The sequence below is a fragment of the Canis lupus genome, chromosome 11 (genome assembly GCF_003254725.2).
Source record: "Canis lupus dingo isolate Sandy chromosome 11, ASM325472v2, whole genome shotgun sequence".
NCBI lineage: Eukaryota > Metazoa > Chordata > Mammalia > Carnivora > Canidae > Canis > Canis lupus.
The window spans coordinates 15,678,934-15,705,680 of NC_064253.1; the positions used below are offsets into that span (position 1 = coordinate 15,678,934).

Sequence of the window (26,747 nt, forward strand, 5' to 3'; positions counted from 1 at the left end):
TGGTGGGGGGAGGTCAGTAGCCATCTATTCCCAAGGTCAACCTGGTCATACAGTGACCTTGGCCCTACCACCCCTGGAGCTTTAAACAGAACTACTGAAAGGCCACTGTGAGTGCATTCCTCACCATCACAATAAAAAAACACTAGAGAAATCAAGAGTCAGACACTTAGCCAACTGAGCTACCTGGTGCCCCAAGAGAGTAATCTTTTAAATAAGATAGACAAGGGCCAGCCCCAAGAAGTGTAAAGAAAATCTATGTCAGGAGGAAGAGATTGAAGAGAGGGAATCTGAGGGAACACTAATTGGACCAGAATCCCACCTTGCTATTTTCCGCCATCTTTTGGCTGAGTTTTATGATTAAAGATATAATCTATTTCAACCTGGCTTGTATTTGTACTGGCGGGGTTGGGGGTGGGGTGGGTGGAAGGATGAAACTGTATACCCAAGATCTTCTAAGACTCCTGAACAAAAACTCTTAAGGAAAATCAAACCCTACAAAGCAGTTTTTCAAGGTTCATGCGGGGAAGTCAGTAAACATAGTACATTGGTGGAATTGGAAGAGCTCAGTGGGCTATCAAGACACTAGAATAGGTAAATGTAGTTTTAAGGCAGATGAAGCAGTAGAGGGAGCATGGTCTTTGCAATCAGACCTACCTTTGCTGCTTACTACCTATGTGAGCATGAGTTAAGTGATCTTTCTGAGCCTTCATTTTCTGTAGAAGAGCAATTAGGATACATTTTCCTGTTAGGATTGAATGAAAGTGTGAACTTTGTGCCATATTTATAAATTAACACTCTGCAATGCTCCTTTTTTTTTTTTTTTAATGGGAAGGAAGTAAAGTCTCTGTTGCGGTAACTAAGCAAGCTTTTAAATCATAGATTTAAAGACATGACTGAGAGCACTACAGAGGGGGATGTCCTGAGTATAAGAAACTAATCTTGTTTGCTTAAGAGATAGAACTATTAGGGTGACTTGATTTCCTTTCCTGGAAGTATTACCAGACAGATAAATTGAAGGGATACGAATACATCTGCAATTATAAGGTAATAAAAAATATATCCTTTGAAGTCCTTGTGGTTCAGATGAAGAAAGTGGGCTGGATATAATAGAGTTGTAGTGCTTATAAGTGGTTGAATGACCATACTACAAGATGATAATGAATATAAACAGAGAATAATGTCTCTGTTAGAATATGTTGGAATTTTACCTGCTTCCATATGTTTAATAAGTATTTGCTGAAGAATATTGCTTGCTGATCAAATTTCAAATTTCATGATTTTGAGCTGGCTGGCTAACATACTAGGACAATAATTAGCTCCACCAAGATCTCAAATTCTAAAGAATGACAGCATATAGAAAAATGGAATTTTAAAGGACTAAATGAACAGTCTTGTAAAAGTACTATGAAAGTCCCAACTAATTGTATAAATAATATCTTTAAAAGTCAGGTTTAATAGCAAATACGAATACTAACTGGAGTTTTAGTAGATTATGAATTCTATGTTAACAGAATAGTATAGTTATCATTACCAACACCAACAAAAGCTCATAAAACCTTATATTAATAATGCTATAGTGTTCAGAATAAAGGTTAGTAGAAGTCTCGCTGTAATACAGGTTGTTCAAGGCTTGCTCTGAAATGCTTCACGTGTTCATTCTGAATACTGCGTGTATATCATTCGAGGGTCTTTGGAAGAAAGTGTAAAAATCAATTCTATCTAACTCAAGCAAAATAAGTAAAAACATAGAAAGAAAAGCATAGAAAACATATAGAAGAATTTTTTTTCCAAAAATAGATCCTAAAAATAAAGGAAAAGAACTTCCTTTTCTGGCTAAAAAGGAATAACTAGGCTAGACTTATGCTCTAGCTTTAAACAAATGAAGTTTGACACAACATTGAGCAAGAGTCCTGTGATGTCTCTGAAAAGGTAAGCAAATACAATGAACCCCAGAATCACTCTGGCTTTCTGCTGGAACTATTTCCTGGACTGCTTGTGGTGCAGGGGAGCACAGGAGAGACAAGGGAATTCAGAGAAGCTGAGGTGGCTGGATTTTGGAGGGCAGTGTACCAAAGAGGAAAGGTTTATACAAGGAAAGATACCCAGAAATTTGTATGGGGTCCTTCTGTTGCTGAATAAAATTAGTCATGATGAATAGGGTAAAACGAAGAGTCGGCACATGCCAATCAGGAAACTGAAATGTGATCAATTCCCATAGCCCTTGAAGGACTGATAAGCAGAGTGAAGAGTGAATAGTCTTCAGTGAACATCTGGGGTCTTTCAGTAGAGACCCTAGAAAGGTCATGCCTTATTACAGTCTGGGTCCAATCAGGAGTTAGAAGGACACTGTCAGTTAAACGGGCATTTTAATATAAAGGATATTGACTCTGGTGAAAAACGACTGATGATATGACAATTCTTCTTGTTAATGTAGGGCCAGGAAAGTATTTAAGAAAGGATAAAATTGGAAAGGGTTTAGAGATTCTTCTCATTGGAGATTCTTCTCATTTAGTTCAGTATACTGGATAGCAAAGAAGTTTGCTGGTTTGCCTAGGCTAGCTAGAGCTGCTCTGAAGTCTCTTAGCCATAAGGAAGCAACACTCTGGAGTGCAGGTAAAGCATTGGTGACTAGTAACAGGTAGTGTGAGCATGCAGAGGGCGTAATAGCTCTGTGGGAATCCTCTGGACTACATATGAGCCACATAGGGGCCTGGAGAGGGAACAGAGTTTCAGTAGACACACTCCAGTTCAAAGGCAAGCTGGGTAGGGAGTTGCAGAGGGTGCTGAGACTCAACAGGAAACCTCCAGGCTGCAGACAAGCTATGGCTGAAGTAGTAAAGAGGGAAGTGGAATGCCAGTGTGGGCACTGGCACCATAAAATATTTGAAAAAATCTCAACAGTCATTCATGGTGAAAAAAAATTTTAATAACTGGACTTTTTCAACCAATAAATAGTGTCTATGGAAAATCTACAGCTAACATCCTACTTACTGGTAAAAGATTGTTTTTGCTCTAAGATAGGTAACAAGGCAAATATATTAATTTTTATGACTTTTATTCAACATTGTCCTGAACATCCTGTCCAGAGCAATGAGGCAAGAAAAAGAAATAAAAAGCTACACTCTATATGTGTGTAGAAAATCACAAGGAACTTTTAAAAAACTGTTTGAACTAATAAGTAAACTTAGGCTGCAAGGTATATAAGGCTACTCTACAAAATTCTGTTGTACTTCCCCATACTAGTAACAAACAATTAAAAACTAAAATTCAAAAATAATTCAGCCTAGGGTAACATCAAAAATAAAAAGGAACTTAGGGATACATTTTTAAAAAATATGTAAAAAACTAGTATGCTGAAAAGTAAATATTGCTGAGAGACATTAGAGGAGACCTAAATTAATAGATACAACATGTTTGTAGATTGGAGTATTCAATACTACTAATGTATCAGTTCTTCTTGAGGTTATCCAGATATTCTAGGCACTTTCAATCAGAATTCCAATGTGAGTTTTAAAAACATTGACAAGCTAATTCTGAAATTCATAATGAAGACTTTAAAAAAAAATCTTGAAGAGCTAAACAAATTTTGCAAAAGAAAAGAAACGAAGTTGGAAAATTTATTATACCTAAGTTGAAATCTTATTATAAAGCTATAGTAATCAAGACAGCATGGTATTAGCAGAGAATTGAAATATAAATCAAATGAAAGCAGTAGTGAGTCCAGAAATAGACTCATTCTTATGCAGCCAGTGATTTTCAGTAAAAAAATTATTCACTGGGAGAAGATAATCTTATGACACACGGTGCTGACACAACTGGATATCTATATGAAAAATAATGGCCTTACTGCATGCTATCTACAAAAATTAACTCTAAATGGACCACAGGCCTAACATAACTGCTAAAACTAAACTAAACTTCTGGAAGAAGCCATAGGAGAATATCTTAATGACTTTGGGGGTAAGCAATGATTTCTTAGATAAAACATAAAAAGCCCAATGATCAAAGAAAAAATTGGTAAGCTCAACTTCATCAAAATAAAGAACTTAGGTTGTTTGAAACACAACATTAAGAAATTGACAGGCAAGAAACAGACTGGAAGGGTATATTTGCTACACACATATGTCTGACAAAGACCTGGTATTCAAAATATATAAAGAACTCCTACAAATCCAATAACAAGAATGCAATGACATGCCTGATTAAAAAAAATAAGCATAAAATTTGGACACTTCCTCAAAGAACAAATGGCATGCAAACACACGAAAACATCTTTGACAGTCATTGCCATTAGTTATTAGGGATATACAAGTTAAAACCATAATGAGATACCACTGGATATCCAGTAGAATGACTAAAATAAAGAGACTGACAGTACCAACTTTTGATGTGGAACAACTGTCATACATTGCTGGTGTGAATGTAAAGTGACATGTTTACTCTGGATAACTATTATATAATTATACACTTACTGGTTTATTACTGTATAAACCAGTAATTACTGTAAAAATTACTGTATAAACTAGTAATCCCAGTGCTGTGAAATAAAAAAAAATGTATGTCCATAAAAGGACTTATATATAGCAGAGCTCCTAGCAGCTTTATTCATAATGAGCCTAAGTTCAAAACAACCCAAATGTCCATCAACATTTGGTGAATGGGAAAACAAACTGGTATAGCCATACAATGGAATGATGCTCAGCAATAAAAAGAAAACTGCTCATACAATCAAGATCAATGAATCTCAGAGACCTTATGTTCAGTGAAGGAGGCCAGACACAAAGAAATACATATTATGTGATTCCAGTCTAGGAACTCTAGAAAAGACAATTTTAATCTGTAGTTACAGAAAGCGGCTCAGGGGGTGGGGATGGTATGGTGTGGGAAACTGACTTCAGAATGGCACAAAGGAACTTTCTGAGGTTATGGAATTATTCATTATCTTGATTATGGTATTGGCTACATGAATATACTGCTCAAAACCCATCAAACCATACATTTAATATGAGTGCAACACATTGAATGTAAATCACATCTCAATATAGTTGACTAAAAAAATGAGAGGCGGTGGAGCATCCAGGTTTCATAAAACATAAAGCAGGGTAGCTTTGGGGATTAAGTGACTTGAGCTAATGGCCAATCTTTAGTACACTGTCATCGGGTCCATCAGCTCCAGATTTATTGGCTTTTACACTGCTCTGATCAAAGTTTACATTCCTGGCAGAGAAAGTCTGAAGGGACGAGCTTAGTTACGTCAGGTGCCGGCTCTTGGACTGGAAAACCTGAACCATTGTGACAGACCTTCCCATCCAGATGGAACTACGGTGTGGCAGGAGTGGTCCCCGGAAGGAAAGATGCAGGCGCTGTTACCTAGGAGAAGAGGCGATGATGTAAACGACAAACAAACCAATGCACCCTTTCCCTGGGAATTTCCAAGGGTGACCTGGGAGGATGGTGGTATTTGCTTATTTATTCCATTCATTCAGGCGGAATCTTGAGTATGGACTATTTGCAGATGTTGTTACTGACTGGAGGAGACACGTGCATTTGGGATGTCTCCAAAAAGAAAGTTCATTTTAATGTAAAGAAGAGAAATCTGGTAGGAGAGGATCCTCTGGCCTGGGTATGGAGCGCAAGGCTTTTTCGGAGGAGTGGTGGGAGGTGCTAGAATTCAGCTGAATATAAAAAACTTTCCAGAACTTTGAGGTTTGTGTCTGCTTGCGTTGTTCAGAACTCGGGGGAATTCTTTGGTAGAGAAGGAAAAGGTGAACAGTTGGAGAAGCAGATTGCGGAATTCTCGTCTTGGCCAACCCACAGAGGGAGGAAAACCTTTCCCCCCTTCTTTCTGGGATTCGTCTCCCGGGGCCCCCTTGGCTGGTCGGCAGAGGGAGCCCTTCCCCAAGAAATCTCCGCGCGAGGCCTGGCGGAGGCCTGGACAGATTCTCCCGCGGTCCCGGAGTTCTGTTGCCCCGCCTCTGTAAGCAGACCCCCTCACCCCTCACCCCTCACCCCCCTCCCCCCGAGTTCCTCGCTCCACCTTCCCAACCACTTTGTCGCCGCATCGCACACTCCGGCACGCAGGTCCTCCATCCCTCCGGCCCCACATCTGCGCTCCCTCCCTGGCACCGCTGGGGACGCGCCGTCCAGCCAGCTGCCCGCTCCAGCGCTGTCCCCAGCACCCCAAGTCCTTGTAGAGCGGCTAGAACACCCCCCCCCCGGGACTTTGGCCCTGGGGCGCTCACGAAAGGCAGACGGGCACCCTTTCCACCACCCCTTGGTTCGTTCCTTGCGGTGACCCCACGGGTTGCCAACTTCGTGACCCGACTCTTTGCTGGGGTCACTCCTGGGAGGCGGAAGCCGCTCCGGACCGGGGCGACCCGCGCGATCGGGCCTCCGGAGTCGGGCCGGTCGGTAGGATCCTGCCGGTGGCACCGGGGAGTGCGCGGCGCCAAGCGACACCCCCCTGCGGTCACTGCCCGGCGGCAGCAGCTGCGGCGGTGGAGGCAACTGCTCGCATCCCAGCCCCGGCTCGAGTTACTCCCCTCCTCCTCCAGCATCTTGGGCCAGACGGGGAAAGCCTCGTTTAAGTTTGCGGCGAATACTTCCTCGGTTCGCAAAACTAGGGTTCTGGAAACGCGCCGAGGCCGGCCTCCCTTCCGCGGTCCACCTTGGAGCCTGAACAGAGACCCCCAGGTATCGCGCTCTCCTGGGACGCTACTGGGAGGCCAACTGCGCTGTTGGAACACATTCTGCGTCTTGGCTGGCGTGGGGGTGAAAACCCGGGCAGAAAGGGTTGCGGTGCAAATCTCAGGATCCCGGGACCTGGGTAAGAGTTGAGCAAACTCCGTTCTGGCAGCCGCTGGACCTTGGCCAGACACTGGCTGGTTTGCTATGGGTTGGGGGCATATTTTCTTTAGTCAGGGGACCAGGGTGCAGCGTGAAGTGGGGCGGGATGGGCTCAGGCTGGGTTGTTTATGTCTCAAGGGTTTATTGTTAACTGTTGACGTTTGGTCTTGTTACTTGGGGCCCTATAGGAACTTTCCGGAGTATTTTTTCCCCCGGAGAGACACCCCCGTTGCACGTTTTATTTTGCTTAATTTTTGTCCTTGCATTGCCTTGTCTGTTTGTTCTGTACTGAAGGGTGTCCAACCTGGATGCAGGGAGGTTTGGGGAGTGGAATCAACCTGAGAACGAAAAGGAGTTTCAGCAGGACTGTTTCTGCCGGACCAGTTTTACTTCTCTGGGATCTTGACTTGTTTTCCAAACTTTTCTTTTTTCCAGTACTTGATAATCACATTGTGCAGACAGACTGGGGATGCTCCCTCTTCCTGTATTCTCAGGATCCTTTAGGGGTGTCAGGATCACAGCCTGGTGATTTAGATCAGTGAGGTCTCTTCCTTGCTGGAATGCCAGGCTCCATAGAGAATGTAGGGAGGGGCCGTTCTTCAAGCCATAGAAATATCTATCTTGTATTAGTCCTTTGAATAACTTTGATCTAGAACTTTTACCCCTGGCTTAAGGGAAACCTCTTGTCTTTATATTTCTTTCTGGAATTAAGGATGGTACTGCCGAGTAAATGAAGTGTGGTGTTTTATTTGACGTTTCTTTAGGTAATATCCTCATAGGAGGATCCAAATTCTTAAGGGAAAGTAAAAGTTTGGAATTTTATTAGCCAAAAGGTTCTTAGGCAGTGAAATCCATGCTGTTCCTAGGCAGAGGAGAATAATATTCCGTGCTGATTCTTCTTGCTTTTCTACTTTATACCCTGGGTCTCACTTTGTATGTGATCTTCTCAACTAAAAATGCTTCGTTCCTTATGGATGACAAGATTAGGATCTGATCTTTTTATACAGAAGTGCCATCTTCCTGGCACAACTGCTCCAAAGGGTCAGCTTGCAGGATACTTTTGTTTTGCAGCTCTGAGATCAAAGAGTTTAGTGGAGGGTGAGCTCTGGGACCAGGCAACCTAAGGTCAACTCTTACCCCTGACATTTTCCAGTAGTGTGGTTTGGGACAAGTTACTTAATATCTCTCTTCATCTATAAAATCTGAATGATAATAATAATCCTTATTATTGTTAGAGTTTTTAAAAGGATTCAATGAGTCAATGTCTGTGGAGTGCTAAAAATCTGGCATATAGTTAGCTATTATCATGATGATGATACAGCTAACATCATTAACCATTGTTTCACCATCATATAGCTAAGTGTTAGCTTTTGTTTGTGTTGGAATGAGCTTTGAAGGCTGTGCTCGTGTGGGCTTCATATCACCTAGGACTAGATGTGTTGCCAAATTTAACTCACACATGATTTTTGTTTTGCTTTCTGCTAGGACCCTTTCAGAGGAAAGAAAGGTGCATGTGACGGGGCTGGGATTTTATGGTTGGGTGTCAAAGGGTGCTTGGGACAGGCTGGCAGGTGGGAAATCTACACTCAATTTACACTCTGCATACTGCCTTAGAAACTCCTTATATTAATATACCTCCTTTAACCTATCTCTTAGAGGTCTGTCATTCATTTTTTCAATAGATATTTATTAAGCATAGTGCATTTCAAGCACTGGTCTAGGTTCCATATTATGTAAGTTCATTGGGTTCATTTTTCAAATGCATGAGTGCTTGCCTTATGTCTCCTCTTCCCCCCCCCACTTCAGGCATTTGAGGGAATCATGTGACATTAGCTCTCCATGAATTAAATCCCAAACACTTTTTAGCTATGATGATTTCAAGATCTGTTAAAATGAAGACGACATACCACTGAGGAATTGAGCAAAATATTCAGCATAACCTCTAGCAGGTTACTTCTTCCATCAGCTTCATCATATGTAAATTTCTGAGGAGTGAAGTGGGGAAAGGGATGGATAATCTCCAGGGTTCTTTCTGTCTCTACAATCCTTAGATTAGCTGCTTCACTTCATTGATCATTGCTTTTGAACCTTTTTTTCTTTTAACGGTTGTCTTAGGTACATAAATTATGTCACTTCCATCATTGCATGTTAATCAAGTGAGTAATGTCACTGATATATTAATAAAAAAGGAAAAGTATTTAGTTCTGCTTGTATTTCATTAATTATCTTCAGCTTTAGTTAAACTGAGAAATTGCCGGAATTTGACCATTTTTGACTTACATAAAAGGGTAATTCCATATAGTTCAACTTAATATATATCCTAGCCTCCTCCACTTTGTAAGTAAGTCTTGGGGGATATGTGAAAGTGTGAGGCATTGCAAGTTCCCTATTGCAAAGCCAAGTCACACGCTCATGTATCAGCAGTGAATTTACCTTCCTCGTGATTGTCTGCTTGGTCTAATAGTGTATTTCTAAAATACAAATCCGATCATGTCTTTACTCTGTTTAAATATCTTTGGAAAAGAAAAAAAATATCATTGGCAGCTCCCCAGATGGTGAGCACCAGTATCCCCATGTACTTATTGAAAATGAAGATTCCCTAAATGAATCTGGTGGAAGTGACCTAATATCATAATTGGACTAACACCATAAAGCCTAATCTCTTTAACATGATAGACAAGACCAGCCTCGCATGTCTTCTCTGGGTTGTTTCTTCTACTTTCTTTTGCTCTGACTTCCAGCCCCGCTAGTCTTGATGTGGTCCCTCTTCCTAAAAGAATACATTGCCTGCTTTTACTTCTTCTGTGTATGCTGTTTTCTCTTTCCTATCAACTTACTACCCATCTATCCTCCAAGATATGTTCAAATAAGTTCCATCCTCTGAAGCTTTTCCTAATTTTCTCTGATAAACTTAGTGATATCTCTTGTGATTCCTCGTCTACTTTGCATATGGCTTTAATATAACATCTATCATATTATGTCAGCTGCATTTGTTATCAGGATGTTTGTCCAACTGATTGGTGAATTTACCATTCCTTATTTTAAGGCTTTATCCCACATGGCTGACCCATAATAGTTACATAATAAATGCCTAAAGAATGTGGGGGAAGATGGAATGAATGAGTGCTAGCTGACATTTCTTAGCACAGGACTATTTGGAATAGTCATTATGTATGCACTAAGGGCTGTGGAGAAGCCGGTCAAGAATGTACAATTTGGCTAGACATAGTGTACAAAGTTAGTAACCTGGAGAGGTAAATGGGCAAGATAGAATATCCTAAGACTTATGAAACACCATGTGCTACCGAATTAATGTTACATGTTCAACACTTTGGCAGCACTATAATACAAGAGATTTTTTTTAAAAAAATATATATTTTTTTGACAGAAAGAGAGAGTGCACAAGCAGGGGGAGTGGCAAGCAGAGGGAGAAGCAGGCTCCATGCTAAGCAGGGTGCCTGATGCAGGGCTCAATCCCAGGACCCTGGGATCATGACCTGAGCTGAAGGCAGACGCTTAGCCAATTGAGCCACCCAGGCACCCCCCAAGAGCTGATTTTATTATACCTTTGGGATGGTTTTGGTTGTGAACGACAGTGCCAGGGCACTGGGATTCAAGTGCCAATGTTAAAAAAATAAAGAAATTTTGCCCTGTGTTTGTTAATTTATACACACCTTTGTATTTGTTTTTATATTTGATCATAAACATGGTGACTGGTTTAGTACTGTTTTTTCTACTTGAGTACAAGGTACCCTCTTAAGAGCAGATCCAAAGATTGATGGGGCAAAAGCCTACATTTTATAAGGGATGCTGGCCCTATGAGCTACATATATTACGAGATACCTAATTATATTTAAACATTTATATGCTGCATAAATGTTTTCACTCCTTCCTCTAATTTTTATTTCTTTAAACTTTCTGTAATTTTAGTTAATTCCTTCTCATTTGAACAACAGTTGATCTGTTTGAGTTCAATAAATGTTTTGAATCAAAGATTTGCCATTTTTGGCATGCCTGACAACTTGTTTTTGTCTCACATTAAGTTTTATGAGACCAAAAACTTCTTTTTATTACTTTAGGTGTTTGTTTCATTTCCCACTCATTTTTGTGATAATAGAAACAGGCAATAACATTTAAACGAGTGAACAAACATCATGGGGTAATGACAAAAATGTTGCAAAAATTAAACTTTTAGCTCATGGACAGCTTCACTGTTTAAAATAAACCATGAGAAAAGTATTAATTCATAGGCTAATGCATGAAAGTTCCAGTGACATAGGGGAGGAGGGTAGCAGCATCAGCATGTGGAATACAAACATCCAAATTGTTTGGACTTCAGACAAAGCAATATTAAGACCTGCCTGTGCTCTCAACTTCTCAAGGATGTGTACTCAGTATTCTGTATTAAAAATTAGCTTAATTTTAAGCATTAACTAAAATTCATTGGATTTTGTTGATTTATCTTCTTTTTCAGTTCTATTTCCAAAGTGACTTTTTCTACCTTAGTTTAAACTTGCATCTGGGTGTCCTTCTGTAAGTCTCTTAGCTAGTCTCTTGATCTCTTTGTTCATTCACTCTGAATTTCCCAAGATTTTGTATTTATCTCTAGTTGCTCCTTTCATCACAATTTAAGATTAATTTTTCACTGTGGTCATTCTAACTGATTTAAAAATGGTTATTGCAGAGGATTAATTTACAACACTTAATGAGAGGCTTTCTCATTCAATGAGGAGAAAAGTAAGTACAAACCAGTGTTGTTTTACTTTATACAACTTTATTTGCAAAACTATAGGTCATCATGTGGATGTTATTTGATAATGCGTACTCTACCATGAGCTAGTCTGGAAGGTGTGAATGTGATCGTATATCCTGTTATTATGGAGGTTCATTTCTAGTGATTTATACTCTTAGATAAAGAAACTATGTAAAGCATTTTAACCACTTCAATTTCCTACTCAGAGGGCTATAAATCGTACCCTCCTCTCCCTTTCGAAGACAAAGAAAATAGTATTTCAGGATGGGAAGCCTCATCTTGATAGGTGCGTGATATTAGCATCTGTTAAAAACATCTTATCTTTGAGAGCAAGCCGGCCCCATCCTAGAGGGTGACTGAGTGCCTTGTCAGGAGCATCCTGGCTGATCTGAATGAGCCGCACAGATCTGGTGAGTTCTCAGACCTCACTGCAGGTGATCATCCCCAGGATGTACCTTTCAAATACCTTCTGGTAAAGAATCAATTATGTTTGTCTTCCTTAAAAAACCTTTTTTTATGTTAAATTGAAAATCAAAAACAAATTTACCTTTTTTCCTTCTGGAGCAAAACAGAGGTAAAAGATCTTTGTTTGAGGTCCCAGGGAATTAATTCTGCAATCAAAATGAAAAATTTAAAATATCTGCCTCCATCGATAGCTTCAGAAGGGTACTTTATGTTTTTGGACACGGAATTCATGGCAAGATGTGACTTTTGTGTTCTTTTAAAAAAGAAATTAGAGTTTTATTTTTGCCCATCAGTTATTTATTAGGTGTACAGGGCATGGAGATGATTATTATGTGGAATTACTGAGATAATTGCCTTAAAAAAAGATTTAAAAAATACAACTGGCTGGGTGAAGCTAGGTGTAGTAAGGGCCAATGGGCAGTAAGGGCCAATGGGCAGCTTCTTTGAGAGTTAAATCTAGAGAGATGGCTTGGTTTGCTCATCAAAGACAGTGGGGCCAATGAAGAGAGAGTATTTGAGTTATGGCACATTGTAGACAGGGAAATGAGCTCAACAAACATGCGGCTGCAGGCATTTACAAGACATCTTCAAGCAATAGTGACTCAACCATTCTCCAGCAGTGGTGAGTTAACATTTGAGGATCATTTTATGGTAACCACACAGGGGGCTCTAGTACTAGATTCTTCTCCCATGGCACGATGTACATCAGAGGAGCCCCTCAGATTACAATGCTACTATTCCAGTATATAAACCAGATGTGGTTTGGGGCATCTATTGGGAGTCACGTAAAAATGGAGCCCCGTTCCATGAGGAGTTGTGAAATGAGGAAACTGCTAATTCAGTCAAAAACTGGGGCTTCTTGGTGTGGGGTGGGGTCAGGGCCTATGTTTCTTCTGGCATCATCTGGATCTGAATTCATATTTTTCCTTAAGATCTTCAGTTTCGAGATTGTCTTGCCATGCTGCTGTACTATCTCTTCCCATGAAGTTGTCCACTGAAACACAGATATCACTTCTTATTTCTTTCACTTCCGTAAAATATCATCCAACATGTAGCTCTGAGTTGCTGGCTTTTAAAGCTTCAGATGGTGGAGGAAGTTCACATCTTAAAACTTCAAGCTGTTGAACCATTAAATAATTAATTGTTGTTAGAATTATTACATATTACTTATAATAATTTCACGTTTTTATTGGTTACTATTAATTAAATTATTTAAAACAAAAAATATGAAACCCGTATGTTTTTTGAAAATCTTTTTGTCCACACCACTGCTGGAGAACTTCTTCCCATCCATCTTTTTCTGAAGGCTCCAGCCTCTGCCGGATTACTTCTGAGTCTTCCTGCAACTTTTCCTGCACCTCCCTCTTTGTTTCTGTTGCTGGCTCTACCCTCAAATTCCTATTACCTTTTGACCAGAGATTTCTTTTTAAATTTCTGGCCTCATTCTCCACGTCCCTTGTGCCCTGATCATTCTGATCATTCTAACCTGTCTTCCTGGTGTTTCCCCCTCACTGAGATTCTTGTACCCACGATATAAACTATCCCCCATCTCCTGTGCCTCTCTTGAACAGAGAGATATGCACACTCAGGCCTTCAGTGAGATTAGCAAGGCTTGTGTGCAAGCCTGTTTTCAAACAGAGGCCTGAGAAAAACCAGCAGATACTGGCTTCCCTCTAATGATTTGGACACAGTAGGTATGTTGTGGGGCCCAGAGATGTGTATTCTTGACAAGGTATTCTGATACAGGTGGTCCATGGATGCACCATAATCCTTGTTAGGACTCCATTGCTCCATTCACAAGGTACAACTCTTTTTTTTCTTTTTCTTCCTCCTCCTTTTAAAATATTTTAGTGACTCGGTCAGAGGGGGTCACGGAAAATAGCTAGCCTGTGAGAACCCGTGCCTTTCCCTCTCTTCTTGGAGGGACAATGGCTGTAACACAACGCTGTTCATGTGACAGCCAGAGAAAGGGGCCCATTGTTCCCGCATTGGCTGATGCTACATTCTGCTCTGGCCAGCCATCCAACTGAGCTTGGTAGCCCCAAGGAAACAGACACACTTGAATCGGAGAGACAAAGAAAGGAGGTCAAGGCCTTTCACAGTTAAACTACTTGCAGCAATGTGTCTGAGGTAGGATTTGGGAAGGAAGAAAGTAATTCTGTGGAAGCATCATTAATCTGGTTTGGGAGCATGAGACATGGTGTTAGGGGAACTAGTCTGTTAGAACTCCCAGTTGATATTTGGCCAATGAAGAATTGTTTCTGAGTTTGTTCCCCTGACTTATTGTAGGGTTTTATTAATTTTAAAAATAAAAAAGACCTCTCTGCCCATGCAAAGGCACATTTCTCTGCCTCTTTTCTCCAGGTTTATCAAAAACAGGTTTTTGATCTGAAAGCATAAATCAAGCCCTATGACCTCATAGAATGATTCTTTGTTCCAGGGTGTGGTTAATGTATATATATATATATATACACTATATATATATCACGATGTGTTCATAATGCTTCCAAGTCTAGATTCAGATATAAGATTTGAAATTGAGAAGTTTTTTCTTTTTCTTTTTTGAGATTGAGATACAGTTAATTCCATTAGAAAATTATTGATCTAGGCACACCTGGGTGTCTCAGTGGTTGAGTGTCTGTCTGCCTTGGGCTTGGGTTGTGATCCCAGGGTTCTGGAATCGAGTTCTGCATCAGGCTCCTCACGGGAAGCCTGCTTTTCCCTCTGCCTATGTCTCTGCCTCTCTCTGTGTCTCTCATGAATATCTAAATAACATCTTTAAAATATAAAAGAAAAAAGAAAATTATTGATCTATTTGGACAGTTATGATATTGGGGGATTCCTTGATATCATTTTGATATCTCCCCTCACCCCCAACTTCCAAACTGGATTCTAGCCCCGGATGGAAAGGCTTGCAAACTTCCTGTAAAGACCTAATCCAGTGTTCAACAATTGGCTACATTCTTTGTGTCCCAGGATTCAAATTCAAGGTCATAGCCTCAGCAAGGTCACGAACTTATTGCACAGGACTGCTCATTTAGCCTGATTACTCCCTTTATGAAAAAGTATGTCATTCATTCAGCCTTTGACTCTGAGTTTCCTTCGAAAGGAAAATTAGTCCCTGGTTCCTGTGGATATTTGTAGGTGGCTATTTTTTCTTTCTTTCTTTTTTTTAGTTAGTCACAGAATGTAGCCTTGAGTGAGGTGAAATGGGGAAAGCCTTTTCTGGATGGCGTGGGCTGTGGAGAGCCCATTTACAAAGAGTGTTCAAGCAGCTGGTGCTCCTTGGCCAGTAGGAATCTTTTTGTCTCTGAGATAAGAGGTTTCCTAACTGGGAGGATTAGGCTTAAGGAGGTTTGTACCCAGGAGAGGGCAATATATGATTTTCCTGAGGTCACTTAGAACTCCTTATAATTAAGTCTGTCATTGCACCTTGATGATAGACTATCATTGTAAATCCATTAAAGAAGGAGAAGTAAGTGGATTGCAGCGAGGCAAGTGGCTTTATTTTCTTCATTATATTTCTGTTCTCCCTCCTCTTACAGTTTGTTTATACTTTATTGAGTGGATATTTGGTTTTACCAGTGATGTAGGTGCCTTTGAAGTGGAGAAGGGGAAGAGAAGACTGTTCTTTGCAGGTGGCAAAAGGATTGTGTTAAACATGCTCCTGATTAGCTAATTAATTTTCCCTTCATTGTCATTAGGCTCCATCCCTGTGATTTGGAGAGACTTGTTCCTCAGTGCTCTGAGGGATGGGGATGGGTACCTGTGCTCTACTTAAAGTTCTGTGTTGATGCAGCTTTTGTTGAAAAAATAGGAAGAGATATGACGTCTTTTATTGTGGTTGTGTCCCAAGTAGCTCTAAATGCTTTTTTTTTTTAAGGCACAGGATGTTTACTGGGACTTTGTTTAGTGTCAGAATTAAACCCTGCCCCAAGGAGGGCTTCTGAAATGCAAATGTTGTTCTGTTTATTAAGTATGTCAGTTATGTATGTGTTCATTTTGTGAAAATGTGTTGAGCTGTTGAATTTTGTGTCCTTTTTTGTATGGATTTTATATCAAATAAAAAACTAAAAAAATTTTAAAGCATAATAGTATAGAATTAAAGCTGTATAGGAGTGATAGAAAACAGTAAACTCCGGGATCCCTGGGTGGCTCAGCAGCTCAGTGATTTAGCGCCTGCCTTTGGCCCAGGGCGTGATCCTGGAGTCCAGGGATGGAGTCCCGCATTGGGCTCCCTGTGTGGAGCCTGCTTCTCCCTCTGCCTGTGTCACTGCCTCTCTCTCTCTCTCTGTCTCTCATGAATAAATAAAAAAATCTTAAAAAGAAAAGAAAACGGGAAACTCTGGCAACCCCAACTGTCATATAATTTGGATCTTGGTGGAACTGGGAAGGCTTGGAGCTTTAAATATCCATTAATTTGCCCTTCCTTCCATAGCTGTAGAGCCCTGTGTCAGAAAGCAGTGGACCAGCAGCATAGTTGATGTTTTTACTTTTCTAGGCAGCAAATCCAGTGCCTAAGAAATCAACAGTGCTAGTCCTATTCTTGAAAATCTAAAACACAAGCACTCCTCTCCAAGTTGGCCAACTAACAAATCTCATTCCCACTATTCACTTCCTTCATTGTAATCTATCAGGAAAAATCAGAGAAAGACTGTAGATTATATATATTTTTCCTTAATCTTTAGACAACACCTTTGCTAAAGTCTAATATTGGAATGCATTTATTTATTTTTTTTCTCCCATTTTGCTAACTGAGGCAAACTGGTAGAAGGAATGAGGTCTTAGGCTCCTCTCTCTTGCTTATTTCTGCCATCACCTCCTGAGCACCACAGTGAGCTCCAGAAGTGACACATTTGAAAGTGGAGCATCCTCATAAGCAAAAAGATGCTTCTGGCATAAGAGCTGCTTGTGGTGCCATTTCTAACTAAAGGATATCAGCTATCACCAATGCAGGTCATCATAGCTGTAGAACATTCTAACTTGCTGTTACAATGTGGAGCTAGTAGACTCAGAGAAAACAGGAGATTTTGTTTTGTTTTTGTTTTTGTTTTTTTTTTTTTTGGAGATTTTGTTTTGAAGGAGAATTTGGAGTTGTTGGCTTTGAAATGGTTCTAGCACATCTGTGAGATGTCTGTGTATCCATTTTGTACACTCCCTTTAGGTAATAAACTTGAAGGCTAACTGTTGATTTACACAAACACATGGGATCAAAGTAATGAATTAAGAGACAAAATTTTTGGTCTGGGTCTAGTCCTGGCTGGCCTTCTGATTTGCCATATGACATGTGACAACCTGGCTCAGGATCTCGTCTCTACCCCCTTGGACCTTCATGACCTTGGGCAGGCTACGTAAGCTCTCCAAGCCTCTTTCCATTACCTGGGAAATGCGAACAGTATGTACCCAGAAGAGAGTTAGGTTTAGCCTAGGGGTAGACACGTAGTAAGTACTTAGTCAGTATTAGTTATTATTATTGAATAATGTTAAAATAGGGAATAATTAACAGGAGTAAGGTTTGCTTATGTCTTTTATGAAAGAATCATCCAAGGGCTTAAGTAAGATCCTATTAATTAAATACAAAAGTTAGAAAATAGTTCCTAACACAAAAATATAAGCTATAAGAAATTTAAAATATTCTAAAATATGACAGTTCAATTTACTCACAGGCATGAATATTTTTAAATGAAGATAGTATTATACTAAAAGGATAGTTTTTTTTTTTTTTAAAAGGATAGTTTTATACCTACTATGGAATCAGGATGAGGCTTTTAGTTAATGAATTTGTTCTTTCTCAGCAGAAAGAAAGTATTCCAGGACGCCTGGGTGGCAGAATTGGTTGAGCCTCTGACTCTTGGTTTCAGCTCAGGTTGTGATCTTAGGGTGGTGAGATCGAGCTTCACATGGGGCTCTCTGCTTAGCGAGTAATCTGCTCAGACTCTCTCTCCCTCTCCCTCTGCCTCTCCCCACTGTGCATGTGCTCTCTCTCTGAAATAAATAAATAAATCTTTTTAAAAAATGTGTTCCAATAAAAACTTGTACACAAATGGTTATATCAGTATTATTTACAATAACCACAAGATGAAAACAACCCAAATTTCCACTGACTATTGACTGGAGACTGGATGAAGAAAATGTCATATATCCATACAATGGAATATTACTCATTCATTAAGAATGAAATAGGATACGTGCTATCAAGGATATGGATAAACCTTGAAAACATGATGCTAAGTGAAAGGCACCAGATACAAATGATCACATACTATATAATCCTATTTATATGAAGTGTCCAGAATTGGCAAATCCATAGAGCCAGAAAATAGATTAGTGGCTGTCAGGGGCCAGGAGAGGAGGAAATGGGGAGTGGTTATATCATTGGTATGGGGTTTCCTTCTGGGGTGATGAAAATGTTCTAGAACTAGGTAATGGTGATGTTTACATAGTGTGGTTAAAATGAAGAATTCTAGGTCATGTGAATTTTACCTCACTGAAATTTTTTTGATTTTTATTTAAAAGAAAACACATCAGTAGGTGTTTTACATTTAGATGGGATGTATCTGCATCAGTCAGTCAATCTCTGCTCTTGATGTGTCTGAGTCCAGCTTTTACTGTATGTTGGGGAGAAGAGCAAAATGACAAAGCATGGCTCCTGCCCTCTGTCTATTTGTGAAGACAGGAAAGGTTGAAGAAACAGGTGATAGATTCCAAGTGAGTACTTCTTAGGAGAAGGAGAAATCACTGACTTTGGTGATGAGAGAAGACTGGACTTTGAAAGCTAAGTGAGGTTCATATAATCAAAGAAGACTGAGAGACTATCCCAGTTGGTAGAAAGGCACACCACCAGGGTCAGAGCGGGAGGGGCAGGGGCAGGGACAGGCAGGGGTGCCTAGAGTGGAGTGTTTTATAATGGAGCATCAACATATGAGGTCAGACATGTAGGTTGGAGCCAAGTTGGAAAATCTTTGGAAGCTGCTTAAATTCAACTGGCAGTGGATAGTGAAAGATTACCAGTGATGATAGGAGTAGAAAATCACATTAAAATGGGAAGACAATGAGGAGAATAGTGCTAATTTAATTAAATCTAACATAATCTGTTATTTATTTATCCAATAAACATTTGTTGAGCACCTGTTACCTTCCATGTGATTTTTCCTTGGTAGGAAAGGGGTGTTACCTAAGATAAACAAGGTTCCTACCCTCCTGAGTTTGCATCCTAGTACACATTTCAAGCACCGACTGCTATGTCCAGTGAAAAAAGGTACTTGAAAAACTAAGGCCCAATTGTGCTATAATGTAGTGGGTTAGACTGTGGGTTCTAGAACCAGACTTCCTGGTTTTAAATCCTGGTTTATCCCAATATGTACTAGATGTATGACCCTGCACCACTTACTCTAGAGTTCAGTTTCTTTATCAATTAAGTGAGAGTAATGATGGTAGCTCTTTCATGGACCTGTTATGAGGATTAACTGATGTAATGAATGTAAAAGACTGTATATGGCATATAATAAATGCTCAGTAAGTTTTATTTGTTTATTTGTATCTGATTAATTTCAACTCAAGGATTTATTGATTAAGATCACTTCTCTTTTTAATTCCAGGGAGGCATTTGCAGAGACCTGGTGCAGGGCATCTTGGGTCTAGGTCTTTATTCTTTTAAAGATTTATTTATTTATTTATTTATTTATTTATTCATTCATTCATTCATTCATTCATTCATTCAGAGAGAGAGAGAGAGAGAGAGAGAGGCAGAGACACAGGCGAGAGAGAAGTGGGCCCCGTGCAGGGAGCCCAATGTAGGACTCAATCCTGGAACTACAGGATCACACCCTGGGCCGAAGGCAGGCGCTCAACTGCTGAGCCACCCAGGCAGCCCATGAGTCTGAGGTCTTTAAGATGGGGTACTATTTTGGATATTGACCTTGTCAAATTAATTAATGTACAAACTCTGCCTTCATACTTCAGGAAAAAACAAAGTTCCCCTCTCTCACCAACTACCGTCCTGATCTTGGCTTGGGGACAAGCTTCCAGATAATAATCCTCCTATCTTCTGAATCGAGAAGCCTTTATAAACATGTTGGCCTGAGAAGTACTGCCCTGTCATTGTTAGGAGTCAGGTGATTGTAGACGTTAGCACCTCAAAACTTCCTTTGGAGACTCAGCCACAGTTTGAATATAATTCCTCTGTGTTATCTCATAATCAGTGCCACAGACCACCTCAAATCTCTGTGCCTCTCTCTTTTTGTGAAGCAGAGTAAAATAGCCAACCACCTCTTCAGGAGGCACATTTTTGGAGTGTATCTGGGAGGAATCCTTGGAGCTTATGGGAAGAGACTGCATAAACTTTGAGGGCCCTTCAATTTCTAGAATAAATAGAGTCTAGCATTTAATTTTCTTGAGCACATAGGACCTGTATTAATTACCTTTCAGTTCCCAAATGGTCAAGCATAATACTATGGACTGAAATGTATCTCCCAAAATTCATATATGGAAGCCTTGTCCTTCAGTGTGACCATATTTGGACATAGGGCCTATGAGGAGGTGATAAAGGTGAAACGGGGTTATAATGTGGGACTCTAATCCAATAGAGCTGATGGCTTTCTAGGGAAGAGGAAGAGACACCAGAGCATCTTCTTTTCATTGTCTAAGAAGAGAGGGAAGAGGCCATCTGTGAGTCAGGAGGGGAGCTCTTACCAGAAACTTGAACTGGCCAGTGCCTTGTTTTTGTTCTTGGACTTCCTGGCATGCACAACTATGAGAAATCAATTTCTGTTAAGTCACCCAGTCTGTGGTGTTTTGGTATGACTGTCTGAACAGACCAGGACATGCTGACTTTTTCTATTTTCTTCTTCTTCTTCAAAAAAAAAAAATAGGCTAGGAACTTAAATCTTTGTGTATCTGATTAATTTCAAGATGATTCAGAACTACAGAGATGTAAGAATCACATGAAACAGTGAGCCTGACCCACACTCCCAACCTTCACTCACATGGATAATCTTGACTTTGTCACCTGCCATATACCAGCAAGACTGCAAGGGAACATCACTGCTTGCTTAAAACTTCCCCAAGGTACCCTATCTTTCCTCCAGTAGAAGTGCTTATGTGCAGTGAACAGTTGGCCCCCTAGCTCCTGGGGAAGTAGTGGGGAGACTCTGTGAGAAGGTAAGTAATGGAGGCCCTGAGCTAGCAAGGCAGCACTGGCTAAGAGAGGCGAGGTGGTTCCTCACACCAGGGAGAAGAGGTCCTCCTCCAGGAAAGGTGATAATTCCATCTAGCCCAGCCATGGATTCAGGTGCAGAGGCTTCCTCAGGAGAGCTGGCCAGATGGTTTACTTTTATTTTGGTGAAGACCTGCCTGCAGCAAAGGCATTTTTCTTCCACGGTTCAAAAGCAAAAACAAAAAAGCTTATGAGGTGGAGCTCTGCCAAGCTAGTGCTAGGGAAAAAAAAATCCTTGCCTTTCTTTCAAGGCAGTATGTAAATGATGCTTTGGAGTTTTGTTTGTGCAGCCACTGGGGACCATTTGGAGGGCCTCCCCACAGCCCATTGCTTCTGTAGAGTTTAATTATTATGGTTGTGATCATTCCATAAGGTAACCCTCTGGGTCCAATTGTCACCTTCCAGCATAACTGTCTTTGGTTGGGGATATTGTATTGTTATGAAATCCAGAGATCTTCTGAAAGTGATCCCCTCAATTTGCTTTTAAAATTTCGAACATGTGCTTATGTGTAGCCCTCTCCCTCGGGGACCAAACTCTGATCTTTCTGAATTTGTCCAGAGTTCGAGTGTGGTGGTGGACAGAGAAGTATTAACTCTCTATCCAAGAAAGATTTCTTATAGCTCGACCTAAGGAAACTCTTATCTAGCCAGAGAATTTGGAAGAGCATTTTTCATTTTTTTACCAGGTTGTAACTACTTGCAGAAATGGAATCATGAAATTAGGGTCCAGTGGTGTGCAGATTATTCACTGGCACATATGGGAGACCACAGTGTTTTTATCTGTTAGGGGCTGACGTGTTCTCTGCTTTGATGGTGCATGTGTCAGGCTCTATGGCCGAGAAGGATGGCAACCAAGGCCTGACAGGAAGATTTTCACAACAAAGTGTCAGTGAGTAAAGAAACGACTGTGAAGCCCAGGCAAATTTTGTCACTGATTTCAAAGAACCAGTTCTTTAAAAGAGAAGCAGCTTCCCAATCTCTGCCTAGGATCCATTACAAGTAAGACCCTTCCCAATCTCTGCCTAGGATCCATCACAAGTAAGACCTCTGGCAGAGCAAACCCCCTTGAGTGAATGCTGGGGACCACTGTACCATTTCTTCTTCGGCATGCTCTCTGAGATGTGGGGAGATGACCAGGCCTCTGCCTGGCTCTGGCCACTGTACCCACACAAAAAAGGAGCTGTGTGCAGTGGCCAGTGGCCTTCCCGATCATTCTCTTTTGGCCTAGCAATTGTTGGCTGCTGAGTGGCTAGGGAAAGTGAAGATGCTTGTGGGCGGTCAGTGTCAGACCTCAGAATGATCACTGAAGGCCCATTGGGGAGCCCACAGTTGAGGAAAGAAGTCGAGATGAACCAAAATGACTGAAGGGGAGATCGACTTTTGGGGAGTTTCACTCCATTGATTCAGTTCAAGTTTTACTTTCAGTGTGTTTTGTGCTGTGTTGTGGGAGGTTGGCAAAATCCCCCAAGTATGAAACACCAGCGCTACCCATGAGTGTAGCAGCCCACAACTAGAACTGTATCAATTTGAGGTAAATGTTTGTGTTTTCTAATCCTGGTGCCAAAGAAAAGCATTGAAAGTGATACAGATGTCACAGAATCCATCACATTTTAAATTTTTTAGCGTGCTCTGCAGTGAAACAAAGAAATGTTTCTTGAGTGAGAGAGCGTACTTTCCCCACTATAACTCCAGTAGGTAGCCCCAGTGGTGGAAGGAGTAGCTCATCTGGAGACTAAGGATCTTGTCTTGAGATCTAGTCATTCCTTGGTTTGATCTTCAGCAGCTAAAAAACCTCTTCTGTATATGTTTCCTTATTTATCAGATGGGGAAGTTAGAAGGCCTGTTCTGAATGCATGAACGTGACTAGGAAGTCTCTGGGTCCATGTCTGGAGTATGTGGGTGCTGCTGAGTTGGGTAGGTGAGAATAGGGTAGGTGAGTGATGTAGGCAGGCTGGGTCCAGGAACCCAGGGGAGGGTCCCCCAAGGCCAGCCAAGGTGGTCCTTGGCTTCACACAGGTTGAAAATGAGATGTGAGCCAGAGAAAATGGAAAACAGTTTATTGTATAGTGTCAGGGACCAGTAGAGAACAGCAGACAGTGTCTGGGAGACTCAGAAATGAAAGGAGAATGAGTCTTGTCACTCCTTGGGGTTAGGAGTTTGTATTAAGGAATGATCTAGGGCACGTGTTCCTCCAGGAACCCACAGTAGGGTCCATCAAAGGTGAATGTCAGGTGAACAATAGGTATTATTCCATAAACTACCAAAGGTGGGGGTATTGATGCCAGCATCACCCAAGGTTTCTTTGAAGCTAACATCCTGGAACATGTTTGGGATCTGGCTCTTGGATGTTACCAAGTATCTGGGGACAAAACTCAGAATAACTAACTTTCTTGCTTCTCCTCGAAATGGGAACATAGCTTCTTTGGCTTATTCAAAGGCAAAATATGGGTCGTGTGTAAACAGGGCCTAGTGGAAAAACAGTAGAGATGGAGCCTTTCTAAAATGGATTCCCTTCAGTTTCTCTATGTCATGAAGGCTCACTGCCACCGCCTCTCAAGCAGAGCCACAGTTTCACTGGAGTGGCCGCCTGGCGTGGCCATGGGGCCAGACACCAAATGCAAGAAGCACAAATGCGTGACAGAAAGAGCTTCCCCTTTCTGCTCCCTTCTGTGGATCGCAGATGCTGCATTTGAGTTTTGGGACAGCTGTTTTCCCCCGGGGGGCTCTTCCTCTGTTTTGGCTCATGGTTAGGGCACAGCCCCTGACCAATGCATGGGGGATACTTTCTTCTTAAAGCGTAACTTTAGTTAAGTCTCAAAATTCAGCTAACTTCAGACCAAGTCCAAACTTCTCCTCTCCGTGATGGATACATTTCCTTCCACTCCATGGAAAAATGAATTGTTCTCTCTCTTTTAATTTAAAAACTTACACACAAATTAAAAAAAAAAAAAAGTTAACTTTTACACATTTTGTGAAGTCTGTTGTCTGCTCCTGTTCCCTAAGACAGACTGAAAAGGGTCAGGTGATGGCACAGAGCCTCAGTTTGGGAGGGTGGCATGGAAAGGCCAGTTCGCCCCACTTGGTAACAGAGGACCAGGACTCTCTAATCCATGCCGCATATGGTGACCTGAGCGGACCCTGCAGGACAACAGAAGTCTTGCTGTCTCCTCAGAGAGCAGTTGCTCAGAAGCTGTGGTACAGCTGTGAACTGCTTTGTGGGGGAAGTGCAGCGTGACTTGATCTTTTAAGCTCTTTTCTCCCTCTAGGTATTCTAAATAACAACTGGTCTGAGGAGTACCTGCCAGGAGGGATTGAGATCTGCCTTCTGTATTGTTCTGTGTGACCTTAACTGTTCATTAGCAGTTAGAGGGGTGGGAAAATAAAACCCCAAAAGCAAAGCAATTTCGTTGTGACCCAGAAAATCCAAGGTGAAGAATTTAGAATTGAAATTGAGGAAGACAAATTCCTCTGAAACCTCAAATTCCTTAGAACTTCTCTGAGAAAGTAAGAAGCACACGCGAGTCCAGATCTCTAAGAGTGTTCATTCCAAGTCAAACAATCGATTCAGAATTGAGGCCAACAAGTAGCAGAGAGTCGAGCTTCTGACAGGGCACGGTGACTTGGAGGTGTTTGATGCCTTTTAGTCTCCTTCCATTTGCTTAAAGTTAGGAGATGGTCAGACGGTGCGATTTTGGTTTCAGGGTCTGGGTTCTGGAGGAATTGTCATCTGTTTTACAAGCTCTCTGGGAGAGCAGAGAGGTGATGTTCTGGCCCGGGAGGAAGCGGTGATGGGTCTGGGGCCAACAGAGGATCATACTGTTGTTACTACACTTGCTGACATTTGCTTCGGGTTCTTGCTACCAGATTACAGGCCCATGCTTGAGCCATGGAAGAATGTGTGAATGTTTGTTTTCATCATGCAGATGGATAATAAAAAGAAGCGAATGGGAGTCACCTATCTCTTGGGCAGACATCTGTTACTCCTTAGAACTTGGCTTACTCTAGATATTTCTTTCTTTCTTTCTTTTTTTTTAACTGTATTAACTTAACATGTAACCCTTTTTAAGTGTAGAGTTCTGCAGCATTAAGTATATTCACACATATGGGCAACCATCACCACCATCTATGTCCAGAACTCTTTCATCTTCCCAAACTGAAACTGTACCCAATAGATAGCAACTCTCCATTCCCCTTTGCCTCCCGCCCCGGCAACCACCCCTCCATGTTCTGACTCTATGAATCCAACCACTCTAGATACCTCATATAAGTAGAGTTATATAATATTTGTCCTTTTTTTTTTTTTTTAAGATTTTACTTATTTATTTTGAGAGAGAGAGAGAGCAGGGTCGCAGGCGGGGAGGAGCAGAGGGAGAGGGGGAGGGAGAATCTTAAGCAGATTCTATTCCCAGCATACAGCCTGTCATGGGGCTTAATCTCACAGTCCTGAGCTCATGACCTGAGCCAAAATTAAGAGTCAGTGGCTCAGCCAACTGAGCCACCCAGGGGCCCCACACTATTTGTCATTTTGACTTGGTTTACTTAGCATAATGTCTTCAAGGTCCATCCTTGTTGTAGCACATGTCAGAATCTCTTCCTTTTTACGGCTCAATAATATAACATCATGAACACGCCACATTTTATTTATCCATTTATCGATCAATAGACATTTGTGTTGTTTCCATTTTTGGGGTATTAGGAATAAAGCTGCTGTGAATCTTGATGTACAAATCTGTGCGAATCCTTGCTTTCAATTCTTTTTGAATATATGCCCAGAAGTAGAATTGCTGTATCATGTGGTAATCTCATGTTTTAATTTTTTGAGGAACCACCATACTGTTTTCCACAGCAGCTGCAATATTTTACATGTTCACCAACAAAGCACAGGATTGCAAGTTCTCTACATCCTCATCAGTACTTGTCATTTTGGGGGTTTTGTTTGTTTTGTGTTTTGATAATAGCCATTAAATGGGAGTGTACTGTCTCATTGTGGTTTTGTTTTAGTTTTTGTTTTTTTTTAAAGATTTTATTTATTTATTCATGAGAGAGACAGAGAGAGAGAGAGAGGCAGAGACACACGTAGAGGGAGAAGCAGGCTCCATGCAGGGAGCCTGATGTGGGACTCCATCCTGGAACTCCAGGATCATGCCCCAGGCTGAAGGCAGGCACCAAACCACTGAGCCACCCAGGAATCCTTCATTGTGGTTTTGATTGGCATTTCCCTAGTTATTAGTGATGCAGAACATCTTTTCCTATATATAGTGCCCATTACTGTATCTTCTTTAAAGGAATATCTGTTCAAGTCCTTTGCCCATTTTTAAATTACGCTGCTTATTTTATTGTTGTTGATTACAGGTGACTTTTTTTACTGTTATGGATTTTTATCAGATAGATGATTTGTGAATATTTTTCTCCACTGTGTGGGTTGCCTCTCCCTCCGTTAATGGTGTCTTTGATACACAAAGGTTCTCA

The 26,747-nt window shown here is 41.0% G+C and overlaps 1 protein-coding gene across 7 annotated transcripts in view; it reads left to right on the plus strand.

The window, feature by feature from the left end:
• The window catches only part of MEGF10 (multiple EGF like domains 10), a 215,497-nt gene that overhangs the window by 35,335 nt on the left and 153,415 nt on the right, over positions 1-26,747 (plus strand). For 2 of the 7 annotated variants that reach the window (XM_035696983.2, XM_035696984.2), the window contains exon 1: positions 6,062-6,826. The exons of 1 other annotated variant lie outside the window; for it this stretch is intronic. The gene's annotated coding sequence lies outside the window, so the exon portion shown is untranslated. Of the gene's footprint in view, positions 1-5,764; positions 5,978-6,061; positions 6,827-14,074; positions 14,195-26,747 lie in introns of those variants that run through there. 4 more of the 7 variants (XM_035696987.2, XM_035696982.2, XM_035696986.2 and 1 more) reach the window with 4 other exon arrangements.